Genomic DNA, 11,914 nt, shown 5'->3' on the forward strand with positions numbered 1-11,914 from the left:
CGCACGCACGCACGCACGCACGCACGCACGCACGCACGCACGCACACACGCACGTGTTGAATGGTATAGGTGACATGATGCACCTGTTAAAGTTTCGGTAAGTCCAGTCACACTCCCAGATGATTACATAGAAATACTTACACTGGACCCTCTTGGTGTTGGATTTTAATGCTCTTGGAGGACTGCTTTGAGCAGGGTATTGAAAGAATGTCATATCCTGCCCAAACTAGGACATTACAGTCTGGCTGCTGGCTGTGTATCATAAACTAGGGGTGTCATGGCATCAGCATTAAAGAACACATTTTGGGTATCTGTGAGACACAAGCTGCTTCACCATAGCAGCAGTTTTTGACACAGTGGGGATTTGCTGAAATATTAGTGTAATAATATTTCTGGCCAAATCCATGTCCAAATAATATTCAAAAACACAAATTCAATTAGAATACAAATACGTGTAATTCCCTTTGTTCAGCAGATATGCACTGGGCAAGATGATACACAAATTGTACATACATACACACAGCAGGAAAAAGTGGTTGCCAGCATGTAGCATCCACACATACTGTGTGTGTGGACTGAAAGGCAGCAGAGTTGCTCAAGGATCTGGAAGTGATGAATGCAAGGCTGAGAAGTGAATAAGGGGGCTTTGGGATAATGGCTCAGAGTCAAGCAATATTTGACTGTTGCAGGAGTAATCCTCTGCTCTATTCCCCCTGCCTGAAGGTGATAATGGCTTTGCACTACTGCCGAACTCCGTGTGCAACTAGGATGAGACTCTGGCACGGTGTCACCTCATAGGAAGTGCCAAAAAAGATGCCTTTGTGTGGCATTAAGCAGTATCTGTCTCACAGTAGAGAGGCCCTATGTGTGTCTGTACACATATATCTTATTTTCATTGTGTCCTAATCCACAAAGTCGTCATATATCAGGCTAAGAGGCATAAACAAAACTTAAGCTTTTGGAGTTTGCATTATGTCTGCTCACTATAATCACTATAATAACCACGATACTTACTGTACATCACAAAGGTCAAATTTCACTTAATCCAAATCTAAAGCACTGCAAAGAAACAATTCTAATATAATAACAACTGATAAAAATGATTAGGGTCAACAGATTGAGCACTTTTTTAAATTAAAATAAGGATACACTAAAGACAATTAACACAAACCTCAGAAGACTTTTAAACACTGTCCATAAATGGCATCTTCATAATTAAATATAGTTCATTTTTCTGTAATATTAAAGGACCTGTAGCACCAAAGTCATTATTCAAGGGAGCTTCAATGCGTTATATTCAGCTAGCCAAACTTTATTTCACATTATCCCAATGTATACTGTAGTGTGTATGTACAGTATATGTAGTGTAGAGTCTGTTAAATATGCTATATGCACATAAATGCTCTTTGCATTACTCTGATGTGTGAATCGAGGAATTGCTTGGGATCAAATTGAGCCATCTTTGTATAGCTATCTTCAGATTACTTTATTGACCTGATATGGTGAAGAACCTAGCTAAGTTATGCCAAGCTGGCTAACAGAGTATAAGGGTAACTTTCACTTTTTTCCACCAATGTTTCAGAAAATCAATACAATACAAAAAGTTGTTACCCTTGTACCAAGCCAACCAGCTATGTGGTGAATCATGACAATAAAAATAAAGGACCAAAAAATAAAAATATTTTTATTCATCACATAATGCACTGCAAATCCCTGATTCCACTTTTAGCCTTCTCTAATTTAATCCAATTAAGTCTTGCAGTAATGTATAATAACATCTTTTGTGTTATGTGAATGTGTAGCAAAGTATAGGCTTGTTATATAGTACTGTGCTTCATTTCTGACTGCAATTACCATCCTCACACTTTCTCAAGTTCCACTCTCACTGAGCAACCTGATATATTTAAAGTGACCCCCATTGGTGAGTTATGTTGCTGTTTCAAAAGATTGCGGGTAGAGTAGTTCTTTTCCATCACATTGCAAATAAAATCGCAATGTGACAGACAGACCATCACCCTAATCCCAATCAAGATAGGCAGCATTCATAGAATAGGGGGCAGGGATAGCTCAGTAGGTAGAGTGGTGGCCCCAATCATGATCGGAAAGTCGATGGTTTGAATCCACTGAACGGCTACCCTGAGGTACTCCTGAGCAAGGTACCGTCCCTACACACTGCTTCCCGGGCGCCCAATGGCTGCCCACTGCTTCACTGAGAGAATGGGTTAAATGCAGAGAGGAATCCCCACGGAGATCAATAAAGTATACTTTCTTTCTATAATATGAAGAAGATTGTGAATTCTCACTGTTGAACTCTTTTGTATATGTATTGTTAGCTCTATTGCTAACATAATTGCCATAGACAGTTTAAAAGATGGCCATAACTACCGTGATATCACCACTGGTTTGTAAAGTCCGATTTTAAAGCCTCAAGATGTTTTTCCCATTGCCTCTTTGATGTGTTGAAATCGGTTATGACAAGAAAGGCGTGGAGTGGACCGGGAAACAGTATGTTCATTGGCTCCCCTTCCTTACTGAAACATAATATGACCAAAATTTACAAAATTGAGATGTTTTGGTATGACCCCCCCCCCCCCCCCCCCCCCCCCCAAAAAAAAAAAAAAACCTCATCAGGAATAAGAGGTAAGAGAGCATTTTTCTATAGATTTATATTTGATCAGTATACCAGTTGGCTAGCTTACCAAATTTTCTCCCTATGATATTAATTTGCATTACAGAATTCAATGAATATCTGTACTGAAATTATGTAAATATGACCATACTAATATTAAACATATTTAGATATACCAATTACAATGCGTTTATTTATCATTCTTTCTGTTCGTTTAGGTCAACAAGAAAGCTCATATGCCTCTACTTTTTAAAACTCTACATTTTAATTATTAATTTTAAGTGTGACTCCTTGGTCAAATGGGCAGATTTCACACCAGATTGTGACTTTGCACAGAGCGAGCCCATTAGTTCCAAAGAAGAGAATCACTGCGACTCTGGCAGTGACTCAAGGCATCTCTGTTACTTAAACTTTACTTTGATCCTACCAGAAGTTGAGCAAAGAACCTCAACAATCGCACTACATATTTCCCAAAAGAGGGCTGTTATGACATGCATAGGTTCTTTCTCTTCAGCACCCTCAGCTGGTCATAATGGGAATTCTCACCTGCTTTTATTTTGGTGGGGTTTTTCTGTGTTCCTGTGGGTAGAGGAAACAGGAAGCTGGTCGCTTGTTAGCCTGCAGGATATGTTGTTGCTCTTTAAAACGTTTCTGCCTTCGAGAGTTATTGCTTGTGAGTATTAATGTACAACATGTTTACAAGTTTATTTGGTGCATTTCTATTACATAGATTTGTTTAGAAACCAGTTATTTCATCTGCTATGTTTATCTTTGAGGAAGCTAAACTCGCTAAGTTGTATTGTGATCAATACTGAGTCGCTGTTGATTACACATACTATATAACAGTATAGTTCATATCCTAGAAGTGTGTGTAAAGAGGAAAAGACATCTTGTGACATTTACTTTGTGTTTGTTTTTAGTTTTACGGGAAGAAAAGGATGTCAATCATTGAACTACTGACAAAGTAAAAAGCCTTAAACTTACTTCCGCCTCCAATGTTCATTGAAACCGTTAGCTGTCTGTCAAGTTGGGCAAAGGGACGCACAATAACGACAGAACAAGGGCTAAAAACACAGTAAACGCTGATATATATATTTTTAGCTTAAAAAAATTGGCTGCTTTCTGGGATTTTGAATTGCTTTTCACTTTCACTCTTTGGTCTTACTCCACTGTAATTTAGAAGCTTTCTCTCATCCAAGCTATCAGTGATTACATTTCAGTTCCCTACTATTGTTATCTACCTTTTCAGAATCAGAATCAGAATCAGAATACTTTATTGATCCCTGGGGGAAATTATTTTTTGTTACAGTGCTCCATTTTAAACCAACATTAAGACAAGACAGACAATACACTAACTAAGAATAGTACAATATATACATATATATATACATACATACATACATAAGTCACTCATAAATAAATAGTTGGAAAAGAAACATGTGTAGTTGTAGCAGTAACCAGTGTGTTAAGTGGATGCGTTGTACAGGGAGATGGCCACAGGCAGGAATGATTTCCTGTGTCGTTCAGTGGTGCTTTTCGGTAATCTCAGTCTCTCACTGAACGTGCTCCTGTGACTGACCAGCATGTCATGGAGTGGGTGGGAGGTGTTATCCAATATTGTCTTTATCTTGGACAGCATCCGCCTCTCCGACACCACCTTGAGGGAGTCCAGTTCCATCCCCACAACATTGCTGGCCTTACGGATTAGTTTATGAAGTCTGTTGGCATCTGCAACCCTCAGCCTGCTCCCCCAGCATGCAACAGCATAGAGGATCGCACTGGCCACAACAGACTCATAGAAAATCCTCAGCATTTTCTGGCAGATGTTGAAGGACCTCAGTCGCCTCAAAAAATAGAGACGACTCTGGCCCTTCCTGTAAAGTGCTGTGGTGTTTTTAGCCCAGTCCAGTTTATTGTCAATGTGTACTCCAAGGTATTTATAGTCCTCCACAATGTCAACACTGACCCCCTGAATTGAAACAGGGGTCAAGTGTTTCCTGGTCTTCCTGAAGTCCACGATCAGTTCCTTGGTCTTTGCCACGTTGAGCTGCAGATGATTCTGCTCACACCACGTGACAAAGGAGTCGACCACAGCCCGGTACTCTGTCTCATCATCCCTGCTTATGCATCCAACCACCGCAGAGTCATCAGAAAACTTCTGAAGATGGCATGTCTCTGTGCAGTGGCTGAAGTCTGTGGTGTAGAGGGTGAAGAGGAAGGGGGAGAGGACAGTCCCCTGTGGTGCCCCTGTGTTGCTGATCACCTTGTCAGACACACACTGTGGGAGACGTACATATTGTGGTCTTCCTGTCAGGTAATCAACAATCCAGGACACCAGAGAAGCATCCACCTGCATCGCTGCTAACTTATCACCCAGGAGGGTCGGCCTGATGGTGTTGAAAGCACTGGAAAAGTCAAAAAACATGACCCTCACAGTGCTCGCCGGCTGGTCCAGATGGGTGTAGACACGATTGAGCAGGTAGATGATGGCGTCCTCAGTTCCGAGACGAGGCTGATAAGCGAACTGAAGGGGATCCAGGTGTGGTCTTACTATGGGTCGCAGCTGGTCCAGGATGAGCCTTTCCGGGGTCTTCATGATGTGGGAGGTCAATGCCACGGGCCTGTAATCCTGGGGGCCACTGGGACGTGGCGTCTTTGGTACAGGGACGAGGCATGATGTCTTCCACATCACCGGGACCCTCTGCAGACTCAGACTCAGCATAAACAGTTTATGAAAGACTCCACACAGCTGGGGGGCACAGGTCTTGAGGACAAGGGGACTCACTCCGTCTGGTCCAGCAGACTTGCCTGAGTGAAGTCTCCTCATTTGCATCTCAACCTGGTATTGAGTGAAGGTGATGGGTGGGGGAGGGGTGTCAGGAATCTCACAGGAGGCAACAGCGCCATGTGAAGAGAGAGGCTGGCACAGTGGTGTGGCTCTGGATTCCAGGCTGACTACAGGTGAGGTTGTGGGGGTAGGAGCAGACACTGTGGTGTCGAATCTATTGAAAAACAGATTCAACTCATTGGCTCTATTCTCACCTCCCTCAGTTCCCCTGCTGTTGGTTGGCCTGAATCCAGTGATGGTCTTCATGCCCCTCCACACCTCTCTCATGCTGTTCTGCTGGAGTTTCCACTCCAGCTTCCTCCTGTAATTGTCCTTAGCCTCTCTGATCTTGTCCTTTAGTAACACCTGGATCTTCCTCACATCCTCTTTGTTGCCCCCTCTGAAAGCCCTCTTCTTGTTGTTGAGGAGGGCTTTGATGTCCTTAGTCACCCACGGCTTGTTATTTGGGTAACAATGAATAGTCTGAGCTGGAACAATGGAGTCGGTGCAGAAAGTTATGTAGTCTGTGATACACTCAGTAAGCCCTTTTAACTGCACTTTTATAGTTAAACTCTGTGTTTGATGCCATTTCACTCGACCGCCTGAGAAAGAAAAAGACATAAGGGATTAAAACTTCCTATTGTTACCTTTTTTTCTCTCTCTTTAAACAATTGCATCACTTGACCTCTGACCTTTCCTTCAAAGTCAAATAAGGTCAAACTTTCATAAAATGTATTTTACTGGCATCTAGGGATTCTAAGTATCACATTATAGCTAGCATTTAAATATAATATCAGATTTGACCTCTCATGTGCCTTTCTTTCAATTTGACCCCAAAATGCATGACGTCTTTGAGTATTGTCAACAGAAAGAGAGAGAGAGACAGAGAGCATCTTATATTTTTGCTAAGAACACTTTAGTCAAAAAAGAATCATCATTCCATCAGCAATCTATATTTGGTGTAACGGCTCTGTTGTGACACCTCGCCAGCATCTTCCATGTGCATACAATAAAAGCGGGAAGAGGAGCAGCAATATCTGACAGATTAACAGTCAGATTTACCAATGTATAGATTTTGGTATAAAGCCTTTTGTTATTTACAAAGAGAGCTCATGCGAATAAGAGGTTGGAACTTGGAGACTTTTGCAACTGACCCTATTGCATATGTATATCTGGGATTTCCTTTCTCAAGGTGCAAAATATAGGGAGGAGAAATATGCAAACAAACATTTACGACATGCAATGTACAGCTAATGGCAACAATATTTAATGGCGAAGAAATGATGTCTTATTATCTTGATATCGAAATTAATCTGCTGGATTTAGAAAACAGGACAAGTTTTTTGCATTACACTTAAAACTAGCCACACCTATGTGGACTACTTGGGGATTGTGTTTAGATGCTATTTTGCCCCATTTAGTAAATCTGGCCTAATTACTGTAAATTGGTTGAAATGGATTTGCAAAGAAAATAACAGGGAGAAAAGTTGTTGCAAAGTGGATAGTAGAATTAACAGCAATTAGCAATTATGTGCAAGCAGAGGTGTCTTGTACACAGAAGGGAACTGACTCATCCATCAGCTGATGTGGCATTCTGAGCTTTACTTCAAGAAGTAATATTAGGCTCAATTCCAGTGGGCCAGTATGGTATCAATATTCTTGTCCCCACAAATTTTAAATTCCTGTTTTAGGATTACAACACAATTGTATTTGCACTAATTTGAATCTGAATGAGGTTAGCCATTCGATAGCCAAGATAAAGGGCCAGGGAATGCATTTACCAGTGACTGGTCCCCACAAACATAGGTGTCCAGGTGCATGTGTGTGACAGACAGAGAAAATCAGTATTTTAGGTTTTGTTGAGGGTGCTCACTGAATTCTTCCCTCTTGTGATTCCCTCTACCTCTTTATTTCTTTCAGCTTGACCCTGTTGCTGCCTTGGACAGCCATAATAGGAGCTTAGGGGTATGGGGGGGCATAAGTTTATCTTCTTTACCTGACTGTTGCCACACATACAAACAGAGCCTCAGTCCAAGAATCACAAGAATTCCACTCATCAATAATAACCTTAATGCTTTTGGGTGCTAGAGTTGGCAAAAGTGGGCCTTGAATTATGATTCTTCTCAGACACATATACAGCTGACACAGATACACACACAGGCTGCTGCTGCTCATGATGATCATTAGTGAGTACTGGATTTCGCTTCCCCTGCACTCCCTCTCCCACTGTATGCTCTTTCATTACCCAACATGAAAACCTCTCCCTCTCCCTTTCTCACTCCCCCCCTCTCCCTTTCTCCCAGTCTGAGTACTGACACATGTATATGCAGCACAGACACACATACGGGGAAGGCTGCTCTTCTCCTGCCACCATCTTCAACATGACTCCTTGTCTCCGCCTGTGGCCCCAATCCATGTGTTATTGATGGAATCCTTCCAGACGCGAACACACACACATGCTCGCGCACCGGCACACACTCGTTGCCCACTCGACCATCCAATCACACACAGTGAGACCCCAGTGACTAATACTAGCTGATCCTTGGTGACCAATAAAAAGAGCCTGGAGACTGACAGGTTGCTCTGCAGCTCTGATTTATTGAGTGGGGTCTGTAGTCTCTCTCCTTCTCCTTTGCTGTAATTACTTTCTCTTTGCTTAACCCCCCCCCCCCCCCCCCCCCGTTTTGGATTCCCTTTCACTCTCTTTTTCTACCTTTGTCTTTTCTCCCTCTGTCCCATGTTTGTATTTTTGAAACAAAGGAGAGAAGACTGTAGTCATTTACAACCCTACAATGTCTGAGCTATTGGTTTCTATTAATACAATTAGCTGAGACATATTGCATGAGAAAGGGGGAGGGAGGTGGAAGGTTTATAAGAGGAAAGTGAACTGAGGAAAGGAGGGATATGTTGGCAAATAGAGTGAGAGAGGGATATAGATGGATGATAAGTAAGATAAGTAATCTAGGGGGGATTGTCAAGACCAAGGCAATGGATACTGCAGATCCCAGAGATCATCAGACAGGAGGAGGATTAAGTACTGAGAAACAAAATATTACTTCTACAGCACTTGTGTGTGTGTGTGTGTGTGTGTGTGTGTATGTGTGTGTGGGCATGTGTGTGTGGAAGATAAAGCTACAAACCTGGCTAATACTAGTTTTGCAAAGAGAAAGGTCTGGTTTGTTACAAAAGTGAGAAAGCCCCCCAAAAATTCTTCTCTCGGTGATGCCACCTTATTATATATTCTGCTTCACCATGTATGTTGTATCTACTGGTGGGCATATGTGAGAAATTTTACATTATACATCTGCCAAATGATCATTGAACAACTGAACTGATGAGGGCAGAGATGCCCTTTTTGCCAGGCTGCGCAAGTGTCAATGTGAAAGGTTAAATATCTATCCAGAGTAAGGTCCTTGGACTGTGTTTTACAATATAAAAAGGGTCAAAGGTGAGCCACTATGATAGATTAATTGAGACAAGAGGTCATAGTAGCTTGGCACCGAATCTATGGAACTAATAACTTTGTTAAGTGTAAATTCATCTCAAATTCTCAAGATTCTCAAGATTTTAGGCACATTATATTTTGTACAACCTTTTGATTGTACAAAATATAAAACAAGTTTATGGTAATCTTATGGCTCTTTTTTATATTTTAGTTTTTTTCTTGTTTTTAGGTAGGGGTTAGTCCTAGAGTAGTATTCCCATTCACCCTCTTACCTGAATCATAGTTCTATTATATATAGCTATGAAATTAAAAGTAGCAACATTTGACTGAAATATAAACTGATTTCAGTCAGAACCACTACATGCAAAACATGACTGACAGTTTTGCATTTAGTTGTTTCTATTTAGCAGGTATGCCCTGTTCTAAGACTGGCTATTGATTGCACACATGTGGAATGGATGGGGTGGAGATTTGAGACAGTATATTTGACAATCAGTAAGTCAAATAAATCATTAAATAAAGGAGCTGGGGTTTAGGTGTATTGCAAAGTGGCTTGCAGATATGTATCAGTTATGGACAGGTTAAAGCAAATGAAATAGCAAAAGCTACACTGTATGGAAAAAGCACTTTATCATACCTATTAATCTTTGTGTTGAGGTGTTTTCAGCTATGTGCTTTTTTTTAAGCTATTTGCTTACCTAGACCAACAATAAGATCAGCCGAATTGCCATGATCACTCCTGAGATTGATTTTGTGGCCTATCTGAATGAAGTCTGCATGAATAATTATAATCATTACAAAATCAGCCTAGAGACGGATATAAAGAGTTACCAAAATACTCAAGTCTGTCTTTGTAGTAGCAGCAGGTGTCTCCAAGACCACGTTTTGCCATGACAGACAGGAAGACAGAAAATTGAACAACTGGTATAGAAAAAAAATAATGAAAGAATATAAACTATCTGCACAATGAAATTTCATTTTAAATTTTCTTTGGTGGCCCTAAATTATGTATTTAGAAATTATTAGCTGTCATGGTCCGCGGCCCGGCGTCCGGGGTGCTGTTGGGATGCCCACGCCCACGGGCATGGCTGCTAACCCCACACCTGCATCCCATCCCAGGCGATCACCAAGTGGACTATTTAATCCTGCCCTACCTGCTGCTCCACGCCAGTCCGTAGTCGCCTCTCAGCGGTAACGTACACCTGCGGGAAAAAACCCCTTATGACAAATTGTCCATTGGAACTGACTCTGTTTTACCCTGTGTACTCAGATCACAACTCGGCGTTTTTGTGAGCGACCTGCCTGTCCACCTGTCCGCCTGAGATTTGGAAGCACTATCAGCCTCGCCGTCTCGACCCTTTTGGAGCCCCCCCCTCTGGTTCACTCAGCCCGGCTACCTCCGTAAGACGTATACTCCACCTTCCCTCGTATGCTGCCTTTTTTCCGCACCCCAGTAATCTGTTTCTCTTTTTTTGTTTTGCAGCTTCTCACAGCCCCGCTCTCGGCGTTCCCTGCGCAGTTCACCTCCCCAGTCCCTCGGTTTCTTCTGGTTCCATACGTTGTTTTTTCGGCTACCCTCACGGGACACCTTTAGTTATAATAAATTTGCTTTCTTTATTCCCTCCTACCCTGGTGTGTGTGTTCTGCTTCTGGGTCCAGCTTGCGCACGGAACTTCGGTTCATGACAATTAGCTATTTTTTGGGCATGTTTTTGTTTCTAAAGGTTGTTTTCTTAAGTAGCATCTTCCACATTTTCATGTTTGCATTGCTTAAAAATTACTCTAAGTCATAATATACAACTGCTGGTTCCATGCAGAGCCTTAACAAACTGTTGCCTACGGGTTGTAGTTGTGTACTGTTGCCAGGGTCAAAAATATATGAAACACCTGTGGAGAAAACTAAAGTCTTGACATACCAAAGCTTCTTCTTCTGATAAACCAAAGCTCCATCACTAAATACCAGTGCTATTTCATCAGGGCAAGCAAGGCAAGTAGTACATGTCTTATCAAATCCAGAAATACGGATACATTAAAATGTGCCAAAGTAAAGCAATCTCTGTTGTTTCATCTTAGAAAGCACTTTCATAACTGTCTCTACTTGCCTTTATATTAGGGCTGTCAAAGGTAACACGTTAACGTGCGTTAATCCATTGTCACGATTAAAATTTTCAACGCAATTAACCCATCTGGAGCGCAGAATGACTCAAAATCCCTGAAATGTCACTGTCAACGTATTTCGAGCAGTTTGTACAACATTTGTCTATTCTGCGCTCCAGTTAACGCTGTAACATCGACAGCCCTGCTTTATATCTATTTACAGTGGGGCAAAAAAGTATTTAGTCAGCCACCGATTGTGCAAGTTCCCCCACTTAAAATGATGACAGAGGTCAGTAATTTGCACCAGAGGTACACTTCAACTGTGAGAGACAGAATGTGAAAAAAAAATCCATGAATCCACATGGTAGGATTTGTAAAGAATTCATTCGTAAATCAGGGTGGAAAATAAGTATTTGGTCAATAACAAAAATACAACTCAATACTTTGTAACATAACCTTTGTTGGCAATAACAGAGGTCAAACGTTTACTATAGGTCTTTACCAGGTTTGCACACACAGTAGCTGGTATTTTGGCCCATTCCTCCATGCAGATCTTCTCGAGAGCAGTGATGTTTTGGGGCTGTCGCCGAGCAACACGGACTTTCAACTCCCGCCACAGATTTTCTATGGGGTTGAGGTCTGGAGACTGGCTAGGCCACTCCAGGACTTTCAAATGCTTCTTACGGAGCCACTCCTTTGTTGCCCGGGCGGTGTGTTTTGGATCATTGTCATGTTGGAAGACCCAGCCTCGTTTCATCTTCAAAGTTCTCACTGATGGAAGGAGGTTTTGGCTCAAAATCTCACGATACATGGCCCCATTCATTCTGTCCTTAACACGGATCAGTCGTCCTGTCCCCTTGGCAGAAAAACAGCCCCATAGCATGATGTTTCCACTCCCATGCTTCACAGTAGGTATG

General features: G+C 41.9%; 1 long non-coding RNA gene across 2 annotated transcripts; it reads left to right on the top strand.

Moving 5' to 3' along the window:
* Positions 1–3,230: 3,230 nt before the first annotated feature.
* Positions 3,231–10,519, top strand: LOC308394287. Of its 2 annotated transcripts, XR_013971156.1 has the most exons (4): positions 3,231–3,302; positions 9,918–10,092; positions 10,172–10,302; positions 10,385–10,519. It is a non-coding gene; the product is annotated as an uncharacterized lncRNA (long non-coding RNA). The 2 variants fall into 2 exon arrangements; XR_013971157.1 differs by lacking the exon at positions 3,231–3,302 and having other exon boundaries at positions 8,123–10,092.
* The last annotated feature ends 1,395 nt before the right edge of the window (positions 10,520–11,914 follow it).

This window comes from Rhamphochromis sp. 'chilingali', assembly GCF_963969265.1.
Source record: "Rhamphochromis sp. 'chilingali' genome assembly, chromosome: 3".
In the NCBI taxonomy this organism is placed as follows: Eukaryota; Metazoa; Chordata; class Actinopteri; order Cichliformes; family Cichlidae; genus Rhamphochromis; species Rhamphochromis sp. 'chilingali'.